Genomic DNA, 24,411 nt, shown 5'->3' with positions numbered 1-24,411 from the left:
TCCAAGCGCAGTGTTCCATGACCTTCCTCCCCGCCCTGGCTAAAAGCAAATGGAATTAAGAAGTGTCAAACATGCCCACTTCCGTGTGGCCCCGGGCCCGGCTCTGGCTCCTTACTGACTGGATGACTCCAGGCATCTCCCTCGACCTCACCCAGCCTCGTTGTCCCCTTCTGCAATTTTGGAGTGACCTCGGAGGTCTTAATGAGGCAGTAGAAGCAAAGCACTTTCTCTCCTAGCAAGCCCGCAACCAATGACGGCTGTTACCCTCGCCTCTTAGCAGACCGCTGGCAGGGCAAAGCAGCGGGGATGTGTTGTTTAACAGCAGACTGTTCGGCAGATACTACCAAAGGACGCAGAGGGCCTCTCCCAGGCTGGGACTGAACCCAGGCGACACTGGCCGGGTTCCTTTCACCTGGTGAATCCGTAGGGCACACCTACCGAAGACTTACTATTTGCCAAAAGGGGCGTCCTACCGGAGCCTCTCCCAGAAGCTCCAAGTAGATGTGAGCCCCACAGGTACTGGCCCAGGTTCAGCTCCAGCTGCAGTGACCTTGAGCTTCCCGCCCCCGATGCCAGGCTGGGGGATCCCCTCCATGCTCCTGGTGATGCGTTAGCTTCGCGCATAGGATGGACGGGGCCCGGGCTTCCGGCCTCCGTGGCTGAATAGCGAGGCCGCTCAATCCGTGGGCCTCGGTCTCCTCGTGAGGCACACGTGTCATCATCACGCTTGCCTTCCTCAGAGTAGGATTTGAGCATCGGAGAAACCAGGAGACTCCCAAAAATATGTTTGGGAAACGTAAGCCCTTCTTATTTCCTCAAGACGGCACTTGAGAAATCCTTAAGAGACGCATCTCTCAGCCCCCGTGGGGGTCCTGGACAAGTCACCAGACTCAGCCTGCCTGGAAAACGGAATAATAAGTCCATCTCACTACAACAGCGTGAGATGGGAAAATGCAAATAGTACCACGGCCTCCGGCAAAGTGCAAGGCCAGCAGAAAGTGGACATGGATTCAATGTTTCTCCTCAGAAAGTGGCTCAAGTTTCCGTCTGAGGGATATTGAGAGAACCCGAAACGTATCTATTGCGACACAGAAAAACAGAACCAGCACTGGGGTCACTCTCCCTCACCCTGCCTGGATGAATCTTTGGCTCTTTCTTTCTCTCTGCTCTGACACGTTTTTCTTTTAATTATGAGTGTTGAACCCAAAGTTTCACCATTTTTTGCCCCCTCTTTTTTCTTTAGGCTCTTCCTTTTTTTTTTTTTTTTAATTTTTTAAAATAATTATTTACTTTTGAGAGAGAGAGACAGAGTGTGAATGGGAGAGGCGCGGAAAGAGAGGGAGACACAGAATCGGAAGCAGGCTCCAGGCTCCGAGCTGTCAGCACAGAGCTCGATGTGGGGCTGGAACTCAGGAACCATGAGATCATGACAAGAGGGGAAGTCAGATGCTTAACCAACTGAGCCACCCAGGCGCCCCTAGGCTGTTCCTTTTCTAACAGATTCTCCACACCCTACAGCACCACCTCCCTTAGGAATTAGGAAGACAAAAACAGTCCTCCAGGGGACCGAGCTCCGGCCCAGCTTGCCTCAGCCCTGCTCATTCCCAGGTCTGCCCTGGATGTCGCTAAGTCCCTGGTCCCCTTGGAGATTCGGGATGCAGGGATCACAGGGGGTGCATTCAGCACATGCATTCTTTCAATCTCTGTAAAAATGAAAATACAGCAGGTATTGTTGCTGTCAGTCTCTATGCCAAAACATTCTGCCCATGTTGACCAACGAAGTTAAGTCCATTAGAACTACTGGTGAGCAGCCTTCTTTCCAAGACAAGAAAGACTCAAAAATCCCAGGCTGCTGGAAACAGCAAGAAAATTGTTTTTAAAGGCATTCTCTTCGGCTCTTAATTCTATTTGGCCTTTGACTATGAGCAAATTAACATGGTCTTTGACATCAGCAGAGTGAAGGCAAGGCACTGAGAAGTGAGTGGAAGAAGATTTGAATAGAACCAAATATTCCATATGTTACCAGAAAATGTGGGTCCATCCTGCTCTCTCTTCCCATATCCAACAACCCCCAAACCGTACATGCTTCTCTACAATAACAACCCAATGAAAAAGTCATTCAAAAGATGCTTAGACATATAGCATTATATAGAGTGCAAACAAAACATTTTATTAAGTTATAACATATATATAATGTATACGTGTTATATATCAGATATACGTATATATCAGATATGTGTTATATATCAGATATATATGTGTTTTATATATATATATACATATATATATATCAGATATATAATATATATATATGTGTATATATAACATATGTAATATGTAAGGATGCCTTATGAGGAGGTAGCACAGCATAGTTGTTAAGACCTTAGTCTGGGTTTGAATCCTGACCAGGCTCTTCAGTAGCTAGTGACTTTAACCAAAATCTTTTACTATTTCTGAGGCCATGGTATTTGATCAGAGACATGCAAATACAATAATGTAATTCTTTTGCTGTATCCTTCCATGGGCTGCCTAGCACCAATTCAAAGAACTCATCCTGAAGATTCTGTTCTGCTAGAACAGCCTCTAGTACCGGAATCTGTATCAGTGTTTCTGTTGGTGGGGATGCAAACTGGTGCAGCCGCTCTGGAGAACAGGATGGAGCTTCCTCAAAAAGTTAAAAATAGAGCTACCCTACCAGCCAGCAATTGCACTGCCAGGCATTTACCCAAAGAATGCAAAAACACCGATTTGAAGTGATACATGCACCCTGATGTTTACAGCAGCACTATCAACAATAGCCAAACTATGGAAAGAGCCCAAATGTCCATTGACTGGTGAATGAATAAAGACGACAGAATACTACTCGGCTATGAAAAAGAATGAGATCTTGCCATTTGCGATGATGTGGATGGAGCCAGAGGGTATTAGGCCAAGTGAAATAAGTCAGTCAGAGAAAGACCAATACCATATGATTTCACTCATATATGGAATTTAAAAAACAAAATACACGAACATAGGGGAAGAAAAAAGAGAGAAGGAAACAAACCATAAGGGACTCTTAACTATAGAGAACAATCTTAACTATAGAGAACAATCTGAGGTGGGTGGGGGGTCAGTTAGATGGGTGATGGGTATTAAGAAGGGCACTTGTTGGGATGAGCACTGGGTGTTATATGTGAGTGATGAATCACTAAATTCTATACCTGAAACCAATTTGACCATATATGTTAACTAACTAAAATTTAAATAAAAACTTGAAAAAAAAAAAAACCTGTATCAGTGTTTAACCAGAGAAGAACCAGTAAGAGATAGATGACAAATAGATAGATACATAGATAAGTAGATGATAGATATATAGATAGAGATTTATTACGGAAAATTGGTTTCCATTTGTGAGAGCTGAATACTCAAGCCAGAATTCACAGGCCAGGCCGTCAGGAAGGGTCATGAGCAAAATGAAACTCCAAGGGCCAAGCTGTCGTCCACAGATGGAATTTCTTCCACAGAGGCTCACCTGGAGCCTCCACTTCTAACTCTAGTTCTCTGGATGTTTCTACCACATCTGCGGTTCCTTCCTCCACTGGAGTCATGAACCCCTCAAAGTCATCCGTGAGGGTTGGAATCAACTTCTTCCAAAGTCCTCTACATACTGTAGGATGTACTGTAAGGGAAACCTCAGCCCTGATTTTAAGGCCTTCCAACTGATGTAGTCAAGCCCACCCAGGTTATCCACAGAATCGCCTTGACTTAAGTTCAGGTGATTAGAACGGCTAATTACATATGCAAAATACCTTCACAGCAAGACCTTGACTAGTGTTGGAATCACTCAGCTAGTGTAGACAGGACTGTTGTCTGCTCAAGTTGACACATGAAAACATTATCACAGATATTTTAAAAACCGAATAGCTAGGTATCCACCTAAAAATAAAAACCAAAAATTGCAAGTCCTCTGCATTGAAAACTACAAAATCACTAGGAGAGGTACGTTAAAAGATATAAAGAGGAGCGCCTGGTTGGCTCAGTCAGTTAAGCGTTCGACTTGGGCTCAGGGCATGATCTTGCGCTTCACGGGTCCGAGCCTCCCATCGGGCTCTGTGCTGACAGCTTGGAGTCTGGAGCCTGCTTCAGATTCTGTGTCTCTCTCTCTCTCTGCCCCTCCCCTGCTCATGCGGTCTCTCTCTGTCTCTCAAAAATAAATAAACATTAAAAAAAAGATGTAAATAAATAGGTTATAACATGTTCACAAATTGAAAGACTCAATATTATAAAGCTAAAAATACTCCTCAAATTTAATAATAAATACAATTGTAATTAAACCCCTGACAGAGTTTTATATATATTGAAATTGAGAAACGACTTCTAACATTTATCTGAAAGTACAAAAGGCAAAAGTCACCAAAATAATCTTCATCAACAACAACAAAAGCTGGATAATTTACAGTCCTGATACCAAACTTATTATAATGCTATATTAATTAAGACAATATAAACTGCCATAGAAACAGAGTATGAGATCAAGAGAGCACTATAGAATCCAGAACCTAAAACATACATATGAGGTCATTTGATTTATGACCAAAGGGGCCACTCACTGCAATGCAGTGGGGGAAATTACAGAATTTTCTACAAACGGTTCTGGGTCAATTGGATAGTCATGGAAAAAAGTAAATCTTTACTCCTGCCTCATAATATATACACACACAAAAATCTGTCCCATGGGGACTGTAGATCTAAATGTGAAGGGTAAAACAATGAAGCTTGTAGAAGAAAATATATGAGAATACCTTCATGACCTTGCAGCAAGCAAAAATTTCATAAATAGGACCTAAGCACTAACTATAAATGTTTAAAATGAATTTTAATTCATCAGAGGAACAGAATGCAGAAATAGACCCACATGATATGTGGTCAAATTATTTTGGCAAATATGCCAGGATAATTCAATGGCAAAAGGAAAATGTTGTTTGCTCGTTTGTTTTAACTTTATTTTTAAGCAAGCTCTACACCCAACCGGGGCTCAAACCCACAACCCAATGATCAAGGGTTGCACACTCCACCAACCGAGCCAGCCAGGTGCCTCAGAAAATGTTTTGTTTTGTTTTTTTGTTTTTAATTTTTTTTTCAACGTTTATTTATTTTTGGGACAGAGAGAGACAGAGCTTGAACGAGGGAGGGGCAGAGAGAGGGAGACACAGAATCGGAAACAGGCTCCAAGCTCTGAGCCATCAGCACAGAGCCTGACGCGGGGCTCGAACTCCCGGACCGCGAGATCGTGACCTGGCTGAAGTCGGACGCTTAACCGACTGCACCACCCAGGCGCCCCCAGAAAATGTTTTTAACAAATGTACTTACGTCATCGAATCATCATACAACAACAAAACCAAAACTATGTCAAAGTTAAAACTTGAGTGCTGATAATGGCCCAGTTCTTGATCTGAAAGGTAGTCACAGGGTTGTGTGTGTTTGGTGAAGATTTTCCAAGTTGTACGCTACCCTTTTCTACATGTATACTATACTTGTATTTAAAAAATACTATATGGGCCCCTGGGTGGCTTGGTTGGCTAAGCGTCTGACTTTTGACTTCCACTCTGGTCATGATCTCATGGTTTGTGGGATTGAGCCCCATGTCCAGCTCTGTGCTGACAGCGTAGAGCCTGCTTGGGATTCTCTTTCTTTCTCTTTCTCTCCCTCCTCCACTTGCATGCATTTCTCTCAAAATAAATAACATTTAAAAAAATACCATGTATGCGTGTATATGGATAGATAGTAGATAGATAGATAGATAGATAGATAGATAGATAGATAGGCAGGCAGACGGATTATTATTTTTTTTCCTTTGAGCCCTAACTCATGTGCCATCATAACGAACTGGCTGGAATCCACACCCTCGTTCACAAAGCTAGAAGTTATCCCCTCTACCTTCAACTCGAGCAGTATATATTTGTGTGATAGACTGGGCTGCTATGACACCTGTAATACAGACTGAGTGGCTTATAAACAACAATTTCTTTCTTGCAGCTCTGGAAGCTGGAAGGTGCTAGCATTGTCTGGTTGTAGTGAAGGTCCTCTTCCGAGCTGCAGGCTGCTGACTTCTGCTGTGCTCCACATGGTGGAAGGGGGTGAGGAGGACCTCTGGGGCTCCTTTTATAAGGGCGCTAATCCCATACACGAGCGCTCCACTCTCAGGACATAACCACCTCCCATGCCCGACTTCCTAACACCACCACCTTGGGTATTGGGTTTCCAACTTAAGGATTTGGGGGGGAAACAAACACTCTGTTGCAGTTCAACACTTTCATGGTACATCCTACTTTTTTCCCTGTAGTAACATCGAGTGCAGATTTTATTTAGACTGTAAACGGTTCCATCAGAGTATAATTGTGTTTGGCCATAGCAACTGCTCAGAAATTACACGTTGAAGGAGTGAATGGCACTTTAAGTTAGTCTTAAAACAAGCTTGAAAAATCTCAGTTTTTTTTTAAGGCAGTCATCATATCATAGCATTGAAACATTTATGATTAAATGAATTGCTGACAATGCACAGTGTGAATTAATTGCAGGCATAAATTCTATTGTAAAAATTATTTATATGTCTCATGTATACATTTCAATAAAGTGATATACCGGAAAAATTTTTTAACAGTTGAATATCTATATCTATCTATATCTATATCTATAGATAGATACAGCTATATCTATAGATATAGATAGATAGATAGATAGATAGATAGATAGATATAAGTTTATTTATTACTTACTTTGAGAGAAAAAGAGCACAAACAGGGGAGGGGCAGAGAGAGAGAGAGAGAGAGAGAGAGAGAGAGAGAGAGAGAGAATCCCAAGCAGGCTCCACACTGCCACCGCAGAGCCCAATGCGGGGCTCACACTCACAAACCGGGATATCGTGACCTGAGCCAAAACCAAGAGTTGGACACAACCAACTGAGCAACCCAGGTGCCCTAATATATTTGGTTTTTTCATTAAAATGTGTATTTGAACATGAGACAGTAGTCTCTACTGGTAGGTAAGAGAGAGAGGCCTTATGATCTCGTGATCAATACATTTACTAGTTACCTGGACGACTGTAGCATGTGCGCATTCAAGTGTGATTATTTTTTTACCCGCCTCTTTCTTCACTAGACTGGGAGCCCCACAAGGACATGGACCACATCGTATCTGTCTTTGCATGTCCAGTATCGATCCCACATACTTGCTTTGAGTATACACATAACATTCACAAATTATATACAAACTCAGATGTTTAATGGATAAGTAAGTAACACTAACTGAAGTACTCGAAATCGAGAGATCTTAATTTTAGCCCAGCCCAGCTTTGAACTCTTGCACAGCCAACAAAGTCAGAAGATATTCCTTTTCCTTCCTTCTTCATCCCTACCCTCTCTAGCTACACCAAAAGCAATAACATTAATAGTGCTACATAAATTACAGGTCATCTCTACGTGTAATCCTCCTCTTATCCATTACTTTCTCTTCTTATCACACAAGAGATTACACACTGCAGTGCTGCGAAACAAAAATGACATCTCTTTTGGGAAGAGACTCCTATCTTTGGACTCTTCCACGTCCTGGTCCATTGAACATAAATATTCAAGATCAACCAGGGTTCACAGACCCCCCATAAATCCCATGCCCATCATTAACCCTGCCCTTTTGATGATTAATCTCTAAATATCTCAGGGTTGCAGATATACTTTCTCTCAAATGAACTCCACTTGGCTGATTGGGATATTTTCGGGTCCTGTATTGAGAAAGATCCTGAGGTTACCTTCCGTCTCAGCAGGACAGAGGGCTGTAATCAGTCAGTCAGGGAGGACGGACAAGGGGTATGCGTGTTCCATTATCTGCCATCCCTTGTCCGTGGCCTTTAATGATTTAATCCCAACAGGAGACTTGAAATAGTCATTCACTTATCCATTAATTCTTCTACTTATTCAAGATATACTCAGTGAGCACTGACCTCTAGGCCCCTAATAGCCAAGATTAGAGAACTAGCTAAGTGTTCCAGGACATTTACTCACAGGCCCTTTTAAATCAGATCCTCTTTTTGTGGTTGGTACAATCACTTCGACAGTGTCGATGAGCGCTCTTTCAGAGTGCATCCCCTTGCGAGATAAACACTAGCGTCCTTTAAACGTGTTATTTCATTCAAAGGTGTTCCCTTCTCTTTGCAAGGCAGCCACGGGTGCTAAGAACCGCTAGGGAGGAAAACGCTTGGCGTCCCTGCGGCCCTCAGTCAGAAAGGCATGCCACGCAGAGTAAATCCTACGATGTGGGTAGTTTATTTTGAAAACCTGGTACATTTGACCAGCTGAGAGTTGGTTACTGCTCCCTGAAGCCAAATGTATTTTCACTTTCTTGTTCTATTTTCCACGCAACTTCCCACTGAAAGAAACAATGAGAAATTTTATTTCCTGGGGTCGTGTCAGGCCTTTAGGAGTGAACGTTGGGATAGATAAGCCTCGTCCCACACCCTTTAGGTCCGATGACATCCTGCTGTCTTCTAAATTTTGCCAATTTTGACTTGCAAATGTCACATTTCTGTTTTTCTGGGCCCTGTCTTCAGGTTCACTGAGTATCATTTTCTTCAAGTGGAGATTTGTAAAATGTTGCCCAATTATTTCCTAATAAGACATCATCCCCTAAGTGTTTCTTAAGGAATGGTTAACCCTTGAAATGACTGCTCTACCAAACATTTGTAAATGTAATTAATTCATTTTCCTGATTTCCTAGGTGTGATATCACACGTACAAATGATAATAGATAAATCTGCTTCCTGGTGGGGAGCACCATGTGTTAGCACAGCAATCTATTACGCCACACACACATTATTCATTAACATTAATGTACATGTGCATAAAGCCCCATCATTAATTAGAAAACTAAACCCCCTGGTGTAGAAATAAATCACACACCCAGCTATAGAAAGGCACTTGTTTTTATCTTTAACTTTGTAGTGTGGTATATGTCTAATGCATGCAATTGGACTGTTCTATACTATCTTTTATTGTCACAAAGATATGGAGAGGCTGGGAACAAACTCCACGTCCTAAACCCGTCCATTCCAAGACTGACACAGTGCAGACCTACATCAGACATACCGTGGGTTCAGTTCTAGACCACCGCGGTAAAGCAAACATTGCAATAAAGGGAGTCAGACTATTTTTTTGTTTGTTTCCCAGTACATATAGAAGTTATGTTTACGCTATACTGTGGTCAACTAAGTTTGCAACATTATTATGTCTAACGCATCAATGTACATACCTTCATTAAAAACACTTTATTTCTATGCTAACCATTATCTGAGCTCTTAGCAAGTCTTAATCTTTTTGCTGGTGGGGGATCCTGTCTAGGTGGTGATGGTCATGGCCATTTCTCTCTCTCCTTTTTTTTTTTTATTTTTAATTTTGAGAGAGACAGAGACAGCACAAGGGAGGGAGGGGCAGAGAGAGAGGGAGAGAGGGAATCCCAAGCAGGCTCCACACTGCCAGCGCAGAGCCCAGGGCAGGGCTCGATCCCACAAAGCTGTGAGATCATGACCTGAGCTGAAACCAAGAGTCTGACCCTTTACCGACTAAGCTACCCAGGCGCCCCCATGGCCATTTCTTAAAAAAAGACAACGATGAAGTTTGTTGCATCAACCGACTTTTCCTTTCACAAACAATTTCACATGATGCTGTTTGTTAGCACTTCACCCACAGCAGAACTTCATTCAGAATTGGAATCCATCCTCTGAAACCCTGCCGCTGCTTGATCAACTACATTCATGGAACATTCTAAAGCCCTTGCTGTCCCATCAGCAGTCTTAACAGCACTTCCACCAGGAGGAGATTCTACCTCTGGCAACTACTTCTGCTCTTCATCCATAAGAAGCACTTCCTCATCCATTAAAGTCCGATCATGAAATTGCAGTAATTCGGGCTCACCTGGAGCCTCCACTTCTAACTCTAGTTCTCTGGATGTTTCTACCACATCTGCGGTTCCTTCCTCCACTGGAGTCATGAACCCCTCAAAGTCATCCGTGAGGGCTGGAATCAACTTCTTCCAAAGTCCTCTTCATGTTGACATTTTGACCTCTTCCCATGAATCATGAAAGTTCTTAATGACATCTAAAAGGGTGAATCCCTTCCAGAAGGTTTTCAGTTTCCTTTGCCCAGATCCATCAGAGGAATCACTGTGAAAAGTTTAGCCTTAAAAAATGGATTTCTTAACGCATAAGGCTTGGAAGTCAAAATTGCTCCTTGATCCATGGGCTGCAGAAAGGATGCTGTGTCAGCGGCATGAAAACAACGTTCATCTCATTGTCCACCTCCATCAGAGCTCTTGGGTGACCAGGCATATAGTCAATGAGCAGTAATATTTTGAAAGAATTTTTTTTTTCCTGAGCAGTAGGTCTCAACAGTGGGCTTAAAATATTCAGCAAGCCGTGTTGTAAACAGATGCGCTGTCATCCGGCGTTGTTGTTCTGTTTACAGAGCACAGGCAGAGTAGATCCAGCATCATTCTTCAGGGTGCTAGGACTTTTGGAACAGTGAATGAGCATTGGCTTCAGCTTCAAGTCAGCAGCTGCATTAGTCCCTAATAAGAGAGTCAGCCTGTCCTTTGAAGTTTTGAAGCCAGGCATGGACTTCTCCACTCTAGCTACAAATCCTAGATGGCATCTCCTTCCAGTAGAAGGCTGTTTTGTCTACACTGAAAATCTGTTGTTTAGTGTAGCCACCTTCATCAACCACCTTAGCTAGATCTTCTGGAAAACATGCTGCAGCTTCTACATCAGTACTTGCTGCTTCACCTTGAACTTGGGTGTTATGGAGACGGCTTCTTTCCCTAAACCTCACGAATGAACCTTTGCTAGCTTTCAACTTTCCTTCTGCAGCTTCCTCACCTCCCTGAGATTTCACGGAATTGAAGAGACTCAGGGCCTTGCTCTGGATTAGGCTTTGCTTAGGGGACTATTGGGGCTGGTTTGATCTTCCGTCCAGACCCCTCAAACTCTCTCCTTATCAGCCAGAAGGTTGTTTCCCTGTCTTATCATTTGTGTGTTCACTGGAGCAGCACTTTCCATTTCCTTCAAGAACTTTTCTGCTGCATTCACCACTTGGCTAACTTTTTTGGTGTAAGAGACCTAGCTTTTGGCCTGTCTTGGCTTTTGACATGCCTTCCTCACTGAGCTTAACCATTTCTAGCTTTTGATTTAAATTGAGAGATGGGACTATGCCTTTCACTCAAACACTAGAGACCATTATAGGGTTATTAACCAGCCTAGTTCCAATAGTCCTGTGTCTCAAGGAATAGGGGGGCCCAAAGAAGGAAAGAGAGGTGGAGAAACTGCCGGTTGGTGCAACAGTCAAAAGACACACAACACTTATCAGTCAAGTTCACCATCTTATACTGGCACTGGATCACAGATAATCCCCACACATATAATAATAGTGAAAAAGCCTGAAATCCTGTGAGAATTACCAAAATGTGACACAGAGACACAAGGTAAGCAAATGCTTTTGTAAACACAGTGCCAACAAATCTGCTCAACACAGGATTGCCATATGCCCTCCTTGTGTAAAAACAAAACAAAACAAAAACACCCAACAAAACAAAACACACACACACACACACACACACACACATACAAACAAAATCCCGCAACATCTGCAAGGCGCAATGCAGCAAATGCAATGAAACCGGCTATGCCCATAGCGTTAGACCAATCCCCCTTCGCCTGGTCATTAGCGTTCCCTACCAAAAGACACGCGGTTCAAGTGGGCAAATATTCTGCAGGCTGATAGTAATGCACATAGATTGCAGTAGTAGGGAAAACTTTTGGTTGAGTTTCAGGGGAGGGAAGAAAAAAAAAAAAAAGAAGGCTCTTGAACTTGAAATCCCACCCTCGTCTGCTTATTTCTGCCAGAAATGGTGAGTAAGCTGCCACCAGTCCCTGCGTTCTGAGTTCCCCAGCTGTAAAATGGGATAATGACGACACCTACCTCACGGGGCTGTTGGGAGGATAAATGGGATAACAGACATGAAGTGCCCGTCGAGAGCCACCACAGCAGGACAGAAACCAGAGAAGGAAGAGGAGATGCTCCTTCCGCCAATTAACTTAAGGCATGGAAATCGTGATAATGAGGCCCTACTCTGTGCCAGCCACTCTACGCGAGGCTTTTACCGTATCCCACGCGGTCCTCATGATTCCCATAGATGATGCTCGTGCTTCCCACTGTGCATGCAAAACAGTGTTACAGTTTAGAGCCTTCTGGCCCAGAGAGGTTAGGTAGCTCTCTGTAGGTCACACAGATTGTGGCATCAGGATTCTGTGACCGACGTCTGCGCTCTTTCTCTGATCAAAAAAAAAGCTCAAGAACAAATGCAGCAGAACTTTGGTTCCAGAAAAGTAGCCAAACCCCATAAATTGCCATGATATCTTTTTTGCAGCTTCTCAGAGAATTCTTATAGATAACAGTTTTCTAAAACTGGGAACCATTTTTAACAATATCACTGAGTATAGCTACATTGGGGGGAAAGAAACCAGAATATTAAGCATTCTCAGAGTGAGGTAACAAATGTCAGGGTAACGTTAGGGCCACGCACGCTTTCTCAGCTCCAACTTGCCTGGCTTCGCCCATGAGGGGAAGAGATATCCGGTCGCATTCTGCTAGAGGTTTGTCAACATTTCCTGGTAAAATGGCAGCATGTCTAACCTAGTTTTAAAACAGAAATAAAGAAAAGAGTTGGTTTGGAATACAGACTGCAAAAGAATATGTACGCTTTCATCCGCATTTACACAGAGATTTTTAAAATGTTTACTTGTACTATGATTAGTGTTTGAAAAGATTTATCTCGTATAAAAATAGTTTTAAAGTTGTAAAAAAATGTTTTAAATAAATAAGAGGCTGTGAGAACCATCTAGCATTTACAACATTGTTAAGTACTGATTGAAGTGTCGCTTCAGTAATGCTTTTAAAATTTCCTGCATAAACTAGTGCCCTTATATGTCTCCATAAACAGTTTCAGTATGTGTTCTTGGCTCTTAACAAAGATGAATACTTCGAACGAGGGATTGGTATTAGCATTTCTTCAGCAAATGGTAAAAATTCATTATGACCTTCTCGCATAATCTATCCCTACATAATCTACTTTGCATTTGGACCCAAGGAAATGATGTAAGAATTTCCATAGGGGGAGGGGGGCTGGTGGCATTTTATTTTAAGTCAGAGAGATTTTTCCATATATGAACTGCTACCCTTCCTGAATATAAAAATTAATAGCAAATACATTCTTTAAAACTTTACAGTTTTAAAACACATATCATCTATATGCAAATATATAGAGGGCATTAATATTTTTTTCCCTCAAATTCAATTCTCATATTCTTTGATTTGTATTTGTTCCCACTCAGAATACCTAAGATTCTAAAATGTTGGCATTCTGAAACACAGCCATTAGGAGAGTTGTTACATATTTAATTTCATGCTCCACTCAGCATAAAGCAGTTGGGGGACTACGGACCAAAGCAAATTAAGTGGCTTCTTAGATAATTTCCTGCTTAATTGAAAGCAGGTAGCTTTTTAAAAGTAATAATTGGCATTTGTTTCAAATGATTGTAAGGTTATTTCTTTTTTTAATACATGGTCGTAGGATAACTAGTTCAAACACAGTGGGTCGGGAGGTCCCCCCAGAATATAAGGGACATGGATGTGACTTGGTGCTGACAGCAAATAACTGGGACACCCCATGGAGATGCGTGGATCTGGGGACATGGGGCAGAGTGGAGGAACAAATAGACACACACACACACACACACACACACACACACACACACACACACATGAATTTCCTTTCTATCATTCTGCTTAACTCTTAGCACTGGTTTAATGTTAGCAAGTGGTCTATGATGAGGCTGGTGTCCCAGTTCATATCTACAGATGGCTGTTCCTCATTACAGTATGAAACTGGCCATCGGCTGTGATATACTCTCACTTCTGGAGACACAGTGCTGGCAGTGAATGTGAGCGTGCGAATGTGGAAAACACAAAAGGAACTGATTTGACGTAAATGCCTACATAGCGAATGTACTATGGAGTCCTGTTTTGTCAGGAGTCAAATTTTCAGACGTTTTCAAATGTATTGGATCTGTTAAAGAGCTGTTAAAATTACAGAAAAGAGTAAATGCTTTCTTGTTGCCTAGATCTGACAGAAAAACAGAGAGAGAACGAAAGAGAGAGACAGAGTCAGTCACACAGAGCAAAAGGGATTCTTCAGAACCAAACATTTTAAAACACTCAAGGGAAAAATATACACGGCATTTTTATATTTATCAATTGCCATGGTGATTCATGCAACGAATAGCGAACATCGGTGCCCCAGAGCTACAGGATAAGGGCTGAGAGATGCACTTTGGGTATGTGCTGAAACTTTAATGTGGCCTGCAGTCTCTTCAGGCCCCGATTCTATTGTCTGTGGTACTTTAGATCACTGTGCATAGTCAGGCTGTCCTTAGAACCGCTAACTGGGCAGTTAGAGTGCAATGTCAATTTCTTTTTTAAATACTTGCAACCATCCTGAGTACTGAGTGCTTAGCTTCCCATTTTTGTGGCATTCCCAGGAATGTTTTTGAGTCATTTATAGGTCAAAGGAAGGAAGGAAGTGGAGAAGGAAGGGAGGGAGGGAGTAAGAGAAGGAAGGAGGGAAAGAGGGAGAGAAGAAGTGAGGGAGAAAGAAAGGGAGGGAAAGTCGCCAGCAGAGGAGGCTTGAGTGAGTCATGAGGGACGTCCAGCAGCTACTCTAGTCTTCTGCCTTCCTGGCATAGAGTAAAACTCCACTTCCCAACCTACGTGAAGTTGAGCAGGGTAATGTGACATCCTTTGGCTTTTATAAGATGACTCCATTGATAATAAACTTTCAGAGCCAGTGTAGGAATACCTGCTTCCCCACTTGTTAGCGGCCTAGCAACAGACAACTCTCCAGATGGAAGAGGCTCCATCAGCCTTACTCAGACTTGGAAGAAAACGACTCAGGGCAATGTCTTCAGCCAACCCACAATGGACATGCAGCAGAAGCCAGAGAGAAACCTTTGTTCCTATAGATTTTACTCTAACATATTCTTCATCCTAACTAACACAGGAAGAGCGCCACTTGCAGCAGTGATTACCCTAAAATTTAAAGGAAAAAGCAAAAACACAGACAGTATGAGAGGATATGATGTTCTAGAAAGCATAGGAAATGGAAAATTTCAAATACCGGCAATAACTGGTCTAGACACTAAGGACAAGACTAACACTTCCATCAGGTATCCCGTAACGTACGCGGATGGTCAGGGGGTATGAGTTTTGAAAGTGCAGAGGTGATTTTAGCTCCTCACTGACCTATTTTGGCCTCTTTCCGACATTACTTCCCTTAGTGCTCAATGTAATTTGTGAGGAGTTCCTAGTTGCTTGTTGCCGAAAATGATGACACCGGAGTTTCTGGCTTTGGTATCTGAATTGATGCGGGTGCTATTTAATGAAACAGAGAACACCAATGAGAGGTAGAATCTGGACATGTTGAACTTGAAAAGCCAGGGACACACCCAAAGGGAGACATCCATGGATAATCAGAGATCCACTGCATGAGTCTAGAGCTTAAGGGAGAGATTTGAGCTCAAGATACAAATTGGAATCTTTCAGCTTTTTCATACTACTTTGAACTGGACAAGATTATCCAGGGTCAGTACCCATGGGAAGAGGAGGCTGGAGCTTCAAATGACACCAATATTTAAGGAATAGGGAAAGAAAGGGAACTCTCAAAAGAAAATGGCAAAGTGAAGTAGGGAGAATTGTTGCTTAATGAAACTTCCAGGCCCTTAACCTCTAAGTGTTCGCCCAGTTCTTTAATTCCTGCTATGGTTTTACTTCCTTCCCTATTCAGTTAGACCACAGTCATTTTTACCTCTTTTTTGCAAGGTCAATTGTCATTCTTATTGACTTACACCGCTACCCTGTATACCTTCTGCCCTAGATCAATTAAAAAAAAAAAAAATCCACATTTCTATTTTTACAATGATATCTTCCCCAGAACTATTTTTTCTGACTATTACTGAGTCTAAGGTTAAAAGGCTTTCAGGGTAAGCCCTCTGATACAAGTACTCAGCCCAAATATTTAGCTTCCGTAATCACTATATACAAGTGCTACACTGAACGCGGCCATGGGAAGAAAGAGCTAATATTTAAACATATATTATTTGTTGGTCTTGCTCTGTGATATATCTTTTACATGTTTAATCTTGAAAATACCATGAATTAGTTTTTATTGACTTTTAAAAAGATAAGAACCTTACCAAAATTCTGATTATAATACAGCTTCTCTGATCCAAAAGTCTAAGCCTGCCACTGGGCTCAGCTGCCTTCCAAAGAATAAGATGTTGTTCTCTTCTTGAAAGTATTTCCAATGCTGACCAAGAGAAAATCCACTTATGTTAGAATTATTTGAAAATAGTCCCAAACCTAACGGAAATAGAAACCAAGACCCTGCCATAACCTACAATGTCAAACAGATAGAGGTTCTCAACTCTGACTATACTTTTTTAGAATCATCCAGGCTGCTTTTAGAAAACATTGGGTCTTCTGTTTCCAGAAGGATGGACTAGACACATTTTTCTGTATTCCTCCCCCTAAGTAAAACTACAAGCTCTGGACATTATGCAAAAAAAACAAACATAAGAAGACTGAACACAAAGTGGAGAGAAATAGGTAAACAAGTTCGGGAACTAGGCATCTGAGGAACAATACACAGTGCCTTCCCTGGGCTTTCTTCTTGCCTCCAATATCCCCGATGAGGTGCTGGGGAGGCGGCAATCCGGAAATGCCAGAAAGCACAGACCAAAAAACGCCTCAACAAAAGCCTGCTCTCTGTAGACAAAGGACAAGGGGGTATTGTAGCCAGACAGAAAATGCTTAGACAGTAATGGCTTTACTGCAAATACCACAGAGAAAACTATGGCTCCATCCCTACCTCCATCAGTGAAAAAGTGAGGGGAGCCTAGACTTCTACCCTTGCCATGTACCCCAACAGACTCACCTGAGTGGTGTCAGAGAAGGAAAGTAGAACACTGAGACTCTCATCCCCACAAGGCAATAAGGGGACCCCCCCAATGGTGTCCATTGGACCATGGGAGGAGCCTGGACCTGCCCGCCATTCAGAAGTAAAAAAGTGTTCCTTCCCCACTGGAGGGTGTCAAGAAGGCTTACTGGAAAGTCAGGGCTTTCACCACCACCCAGTAACAAGACCACCCCCACTTCACAATGTCAGCAGGGGTCACGTGGGGAACAGTAATGAAGCCGTCATGCCCCACGGAGTCCTGGTGGGGAGTCACTTCCTTGCCGGTGTCAAGAGAGGCACAGACTTCCACCCCTACCAGGCAGCAATAAGGCAGCACCTTTCTCCCTCTCCCCCCACCCTTCCTTTCCTTTCAGATCTGTGTTAGAGGTTCTAAGTTCTAGTAAGAAGTTCTAAGTAAGATCCGGAGTCTCAACATAACACCCCTAACATCCAAGTTTCAATAGAAGATCACTCTTCGTAACAAGAGTCAAAAAAATCTTAACTTGAATGAGAGAAGAAAACCAATAGACACCAACACTGCAATGACAAAGATATCAAGATTATCGCCACAGAGTTTGAAGCAGCCATCATAAAAATGTTTTAATAAGACATGCTTGAAACAAAAAATTAGGAAGTCTCAGCACAGAAAACAAAGATATAAAAAGGAACCAAAAGGGTATTATAGAATTGGAAAATACAATAACAAAACAAAACAAAACAAAACAAAACAAAACAAAACACCAATGGGTGAATGGGGGGATAAAACAACAAATCAATGATCTTGAACATAATAATACAAGTTATGCATTCTGGAAGAGAGAGAAAATAGGTTTTTCAAAAATGAGCTGAGTCTCAGAGACTGGTAGTGCAACAACATTAGACATCTAATATTCAAATCCTTGGAGATCAGGAAGGAGAAAGAGGATGGGGTTGAAGACGTATTTAAAAAAATTAATGGCTGAAAAATCCCCAAATGTGGCAAAAGGCAGTAACCAACAGATTCATGAAGGTAAGTGAAAACAAGAGGGATAAACAAGCGCGATAAGGAAATCCACAAGTCTCCTTGAAGTCAAACATCTGAAAACTAAAGAAAAAATAATAAATCTCTAAAGTGGCAAGGAAAAAGCAGCATCTTATTTATAGGGGAAAAACTATCACCAACGTGACAGCAGACTTCTCACCCAAAACCATGGAGGCCAGAAGGAAGTGGTACGATATTTTTCTAGTCTGGAAAAAAAGAACTGTCAAGCCCAGAATTCTATATCCACCAAAAATATCTTCCAGGGATGGAGGGTAAATCCAGGCATTCTCAAATGAAGGTAAACTAAGATAATTTGCCACAAGAGATATACCCTAAAAGAACAGCTAAAGAATTTTCTAAACACAAAGGAAATGATAAGAGAAGGAATCTTGGAATATCATGAAGCAAAGCAACAGAAATAATAAAAATATGGATAAGTGCATTAGGTTTTCTTTTTCCTCTTCAGTTTTTTAATAATGTTTGACTATTGAGACAAAAATGATAACACTATCTTAGGAGGTTCTAAATGTATACAGGAAATATTAAGAAATTATATTGTAAGTGAAGGAAAGTAAAGGGGTATAAAAGAAAAAATTTCAACATATCACCTGAGTTGGTAAATTGCTATTATCAGTAGACTGTGTTAAGTTATGTATATATAATGAAATCCTAGAGCAACCGCTAAAAATGTCATACAAAGAGACACTCAAAAACACAATAGACAAATCAAAAGGGCATTTTTTAAGGTTTGAGTATTCTGCAGGAAAGCAAGAAAAAGAAAGAAGATAAATGAAAAAGAGAACAAATGTAAAATAAAAATAAGATTGCAGACTTGTCATGTCAATAATGAAATTTAATGTAAATGGTCTAAATATACCAACTAAGGAAGCAAGACTAACAGAATGGACAAAAAATAAGGAGATGACCCAACAATATGCTGTTTACAAGAAGCTCACTTCAAATACTGATACAGGGGCACCTGGGTGGCTCAGTCAGTTAAGCATCTGACTCTTGATTTTGGCTCAGGTCATAATCTCATGGTTCATGTGTTTAAGCCCCACATCAGCCTCTGCACAATGCAGAGCCTGATTTGGATTCTCTGTCTCTCCCTCTCTCTCTCTACCTCTCCCCTGCTCATGCTCTCCCTTTCAAAATAAGTAAATAAACTTAAAAGAAAAAACCAAATATACTCGTAAAGGTAGGATGAAAGTAAAAGGATGGAAAAAGATAGACCATGCACTCATTCATCAAAAAAGAATTTTAAAAAAGGCTACATTAACATTAGAAAACTAGACTTCAAAGCAAGAAAAATTGTAAGGGACAGAGGGGGACAGGACATCACATAATAATAAAAGGGTTGATTTATCAAGAAGACATAGTGATTCTAAATGTTATGCACCAAATAACAGAGCTGCAGTGAACAAAAACTGATATAACACATGGATCAAATCCTGGACTTGAAAACAAGCCTCATGGGATTTAAAAGAATTAAATCACATAGAGTATGTCCTCTTATAATAATGAAGTCAAACTAGGCATCAGCCACAGAAAGATAACAGGAAAATAAACAAGCACTTGGAAACTACACAGCACCCTTCTAAGTACCCCAAAAGTCAAAGAAGTAGCCTCAATGAAAATTAAAAAAATACAATGAACTGAATGAACGTGAAACTTATGGGATGCAGCAAAAACAGCATTCAGAGGAAAATTTATAGTACTGAAAACATATTAGAAAGCAGGAAAATTCTCAAACAAAAATCCAAAATTACATCTCAAGAACCTAGAAAAGAAAGAGTAAAGTAAACCCAAAGTAACAGAGGAAAGAAATAATAATGATATGAGTAGAAATCCATGAAACTAAAAACAGAAAAAGAGAGAAAATTAGTGAAACAAAACATTGTTCTTTGGAAAAAAAACAATAAAATTGACAAATATCTGGCAAGACTATCAAAGAAAAGAAAAAGACACAAATTAATAATATTAGGAATGAAACAGAAATATCTGATATCACTACAGATCCTCCAGACATCAAAAGAATAGCAAGAGAATACTACACACATAAATTTGACAACTTAGATAACATACACCAGTTCCTAAAAAAGCATCAGCAATCCCACCCCCATAATATAAAATAGATATTATGAATAGCATTATACCTAGTAAGGAAACTGGATGTGTTATTTTCAAATTCCAGAAAAAGAAATCTCCACGTTCAGATTGTACCAAACATTTTATACCAAATATTTAAAAAAAGAATTAGCACCAATTACTATGCACTTTCTTCCCTATAATAGAAAAGATAGAACACTTTCCAATTAATTTTGGGAAGCCAATATTATACTGATACTAAAGCTAGACAAATATAGTCAAGAAAGAAAGAGAAAGAAAGAGGGAGAGAGAGGGAGGGAAGGAGGGTGGGAGAAAGGGAGGGAGAGAGGGAGGGAGGGAGGGAGGGAGGGAGGGAGGAAGGAAGGAAGGAAGGAAGGAAAGAAGGAAGGGAAGGAAAGGAAGGAAGGAAATAAGGAGCAAGAAAGAAAAGAAAAGAAAAGAAAAGAAAAGAAAAGAAAAGAAAAGAAAAGAAAAGAAAAGAAAGAGGAAAAAAATTATAGACTAATATCCCTCAGGAATATAAATGCAACAATCCTTGACAAAATATTAGCAAATGGATTTTACCACTATGTCAGCTCAGAATTATATACTGTGACCTAGTGGTATTTATTCCTGGCATACAAGAATGGTTCAACATTTGTATATCAATCAATATAAACTACCATATTTATAGGCTAAAAAAGAAAAATCACAAATCCTATCAACTGATGCACAAAAAGTTCTTGACAAAATTCAGTATCAATTCATGATGAAAACTCTCAGAAAACGAGGAATAAGAGGAACTTCCTCAAATTGATTTTTAAAACTTAAAAAATAAATAAACCTATAACTATCACCATACTTAATGATGAAAGATTGAAGGCCTTCCCTCTAAGATCAGGAATTAAGGAAGGATGTTCCATTTCACTATTGCTACTCAATATAGTATTGGAAGTTCTAACCCATGAGGCAAGAAAAGGAAATAAAACAAAGAACTAAAACTCCCTACATGACATGATACTCTATGTAAAACAATCCCAAGGAATCCAAAACAAACCAACAAACCAACAAAAAACCTCCCAGAACAAATAAGTGAGTACAGCAAAGTCATAGAATACAAGATCAACATACAAAAACCAAGTCAATCTCTACACAGAAGCAGCGAGCACATACAAACAGAAATTAAAAATACCTAACGTTTGCAATTGCACAATACATAGGTGTAAATCTAATAGACATGTTCAGAGCTTGTATGCTGAAAACTACAAAATGCTAATGAAGGAAATCAAACAGGATCTGAGTAAGTGGAGACACATACTGTGTTCATAAAGTGAGAGAGCTCACATAGTAAAGATGTCAATTCTTCCCAAATTGATGTATAGTTTTAATACAATACCTATCAAAATCCAGGCAAGATTTATTGCAGATATACATAAGATTATTCCAAACTTTTTATAGAAAGGGAATAGAACTAGAATAGCCACACACACACACACACACACACACACACACACACACATATATACCCACATGGGTATTCTCTATATATATGCATCTCTCTCTATATATGCATTTATTTATATAAATAATGCATGTATATACACAAAGGGAATTTATACACATAGCCACAGTTGTTAAGATAGTGTGGTACTTATGGAGAGATAGACATACTGATCAATAGAACAAAACAGAGAAGCCCAAAATAGACCCCCCATAAAGACTACCAACTGATTTTTTGCAAAGGTGCTCAAAGCAGTACAATGAAGGAATAATAGTCTTTCAATAAATTGGATATTCATAGGCAAAACATGAACTTCTATCTAAACTTCACACCTTACATGAAAATTAACTTAAAATGGATCATGAACTCACATGTAAAATGTAAAACTGTAACACTTCTAAAAGAAAACATAGGAGAAAGTCTTCAGGATTTAGCATTTGGTGGAAAGTTCTTAGACTAGACACCAAAAGCATGATCCATAAAAGGAAAAATCAAAAGATCAGATCTCATCAAAATTAAAGACTTTGCTCTCCAAAAGATCTCTTTAAGAGGATGAAAAACTAAGACAAACTACTTGCAAACCACATGTCTGCTGAAGGACTCACATCTAGAAATTATGAAGAACTCTCAAAACAATAGCAACAAAACAAACAATCCGATGAGAACATGGGCAAAAGACATGAAGAGACATTTCATTGAAGAGAATATGTGAATGGCAAGTAATGACACAAAAAGATGTTCAACATCACTAATCACTGGGGAAATGCAAATTAATAACACCACGGTAAAAGATCAGTACACACCTATCAGAATAGTTGAACTACAAAATGCTGACAGGATGGGAGAAACTGATTCTCTCGTGCATTGCTGCTAGGAAAGTAAAATAGCACAGCATTCCTGGAAAATAGTTTGGCAGATTCTTAAAAACTAAACATATACTTACTATATGAGCCAGCAATCACACTCCTGGGCACTTATCCCAGAGAAACGAAAACTTACATCCACACAAAAACCTGTACGTACAAAAATGTTCACGGCAGCATTATTTGTAACAGTCCCCAAGAAGGAAACAACCACACTGTCCTACGATAGATGAATAATTAGTGTGCTACATCCCTATGATGGAATACATCTCAGTTAAAAAGGAATAAACTGTTACTATATGCATCAACTTGTATGGATATCTCAAGGGCATGATGCTGAATGCGGAAGAAAATCTCAGGTCACAAGCTCTAAGAATCAATTTATGTACATTTTCAAAATGACAAAATAATCGAGATGGAGACCACATTCGTGGTTCCAGGGGTTAGGGAATGGTGTGAAGAGGAAGGAACCTATAAAGGGATTACAGGAGGAAGAACTTTGTGGTGTTGGAATAGTTCTGTCTTGATTGTGCTACAATCACCATCAACTTACAGAAATCTACAGGTGATGAGATGACGTAGAATTACAGGAACACTTTACAACAATGTCATTTTCCTGATTTTTATTATAGATACATCCAATGTAAGAAAAGGTATATAAAATGTAATCAGGGGTGGAAATAAAGTGAAAGATATATGAGACCTCTCTATACCATCTCTAGCCAACGGTATTTTTTCAAAGTTCATGGGGTAATTCTAAAGTGTGGCTAGGCAGCTAACACGATTATTGAAATGACATACCTAAGTAGTATACCTACAAGTCTAGTGGAGGAGAAGGAGAAAACTAAACATGCAATCTATTTTAAGCCTCCTGAGCTTCCCCTCTCCCTCTAATGTGGAAACGTGGCATTTAGGTGAAGCCAAATAATATGGATGGGATAATCCAGCCATCCAGCCATTATGTTATACACTATTTCACACAAAAAATGCCAAGCCCAATAGATTGTTCTTTGGATTCTAAAGCATTTAGTATCAATGTTATAATTTTAAAACGTTAAGGAGCAATTACAATCACATTTAAATATGCAGCAATTTTAGAAAATTAATGTTTCACCGAGTCCTCATTTTTGATGGGTAACAAAATGAGCTCGACTTAAAAAAAAAAAAAAAAAAAAAAAAAAAAAAAAAACTTTTAACAAACTGCTGACTATTATCAGCAGTAACCCTGAGAAACATCGGAAAAGGAAGCATTCCTATCTTTACCATGAATTCTAATACATCAGTTATTTTTATTAATAATGCTCAACCACTGCCTGGCAGTCTCTCTGTATTGAACTGTTTGGGAAGTGCGTTGAAGACATAGAATCCAAAGATTATTATGAGCCCATAAATGACAACATGACCAACTAGAGGCCTTGGGCGGTGATTAACCATTCCTTAGCACCATCATCCAAAGATACTCACTGTGCATCTATTCGGCCAGGCAGGAGATTTAAAGGTTTTAGGGATGAGTCCTTCGCCTTCAAAGCGTTTAAAATCTGTTTGAGGACTGGACTAAAGACATAAACTTAAATAAGAAAGCAAAGAAGGGTCTGCTGAAATGTGAACTAATAGAAAGTAGAAAGGCCCAAAGTGCTTGTTTTCGCTGGAAGTATTTTTGTAAGAGGTGGGAAGGGAGTTTGTATCTTCTCTTCGGGGCTCATTCATCCTGTAGATGAGCCCTTCAACAATGCAGATTTAGCCTATCCATGGGAGGACTGCCCTTAGTTCTCACTTGTGGATTTAATCCAGAAATGAAGCTGTTTTGAAGCAAGAGGTTTGGCAAAAAAAAAAAAAAAAAAAAAAAA

At 40.3% G+C, this 24,411-nt stretch overlaps 1 long non-coding RNA gene across 1 annotated transcript in view; it reads right to left on the bottom strand.

Moving 5' to 3' along the window:
- Positions 1-10,744: 10,744 nt before the first annotated feature.
- The window catches only part of LOC121020298 (uncharacterized), a 45,638-nt gene continuing 31,971 nt past the window's right edge, over positions 10,745-24,411 (bottom strand). The window contains exon 3 of the long non-coding RNA XR_005786055.1: positions 10,745-12,716. This is a non-coding gene — a long non-coding RNA (uncharacterized LOC121020298). The remainder of the gene's footprint in view (positions 12,717-24,411) is intronic.

Source organism: Herpailurus yagouaroundi, unplaced genomic scaffold (assembly GCF_014898765.1).
Source record: "Herpailurus yagouaroundi ecotype Mexico unplaced genomic scaffold, PumYag 250, whole genome shotgun sequence".
NCBI lineage: Eukaryota > Metazoa > Chordata > Mammalia > Carnivora > Felidae > Herpailurus > Herpailurus yagouaroundi.
This window is presented reverse-complemented; position numbering and strand designations above follow the sequence as displayed.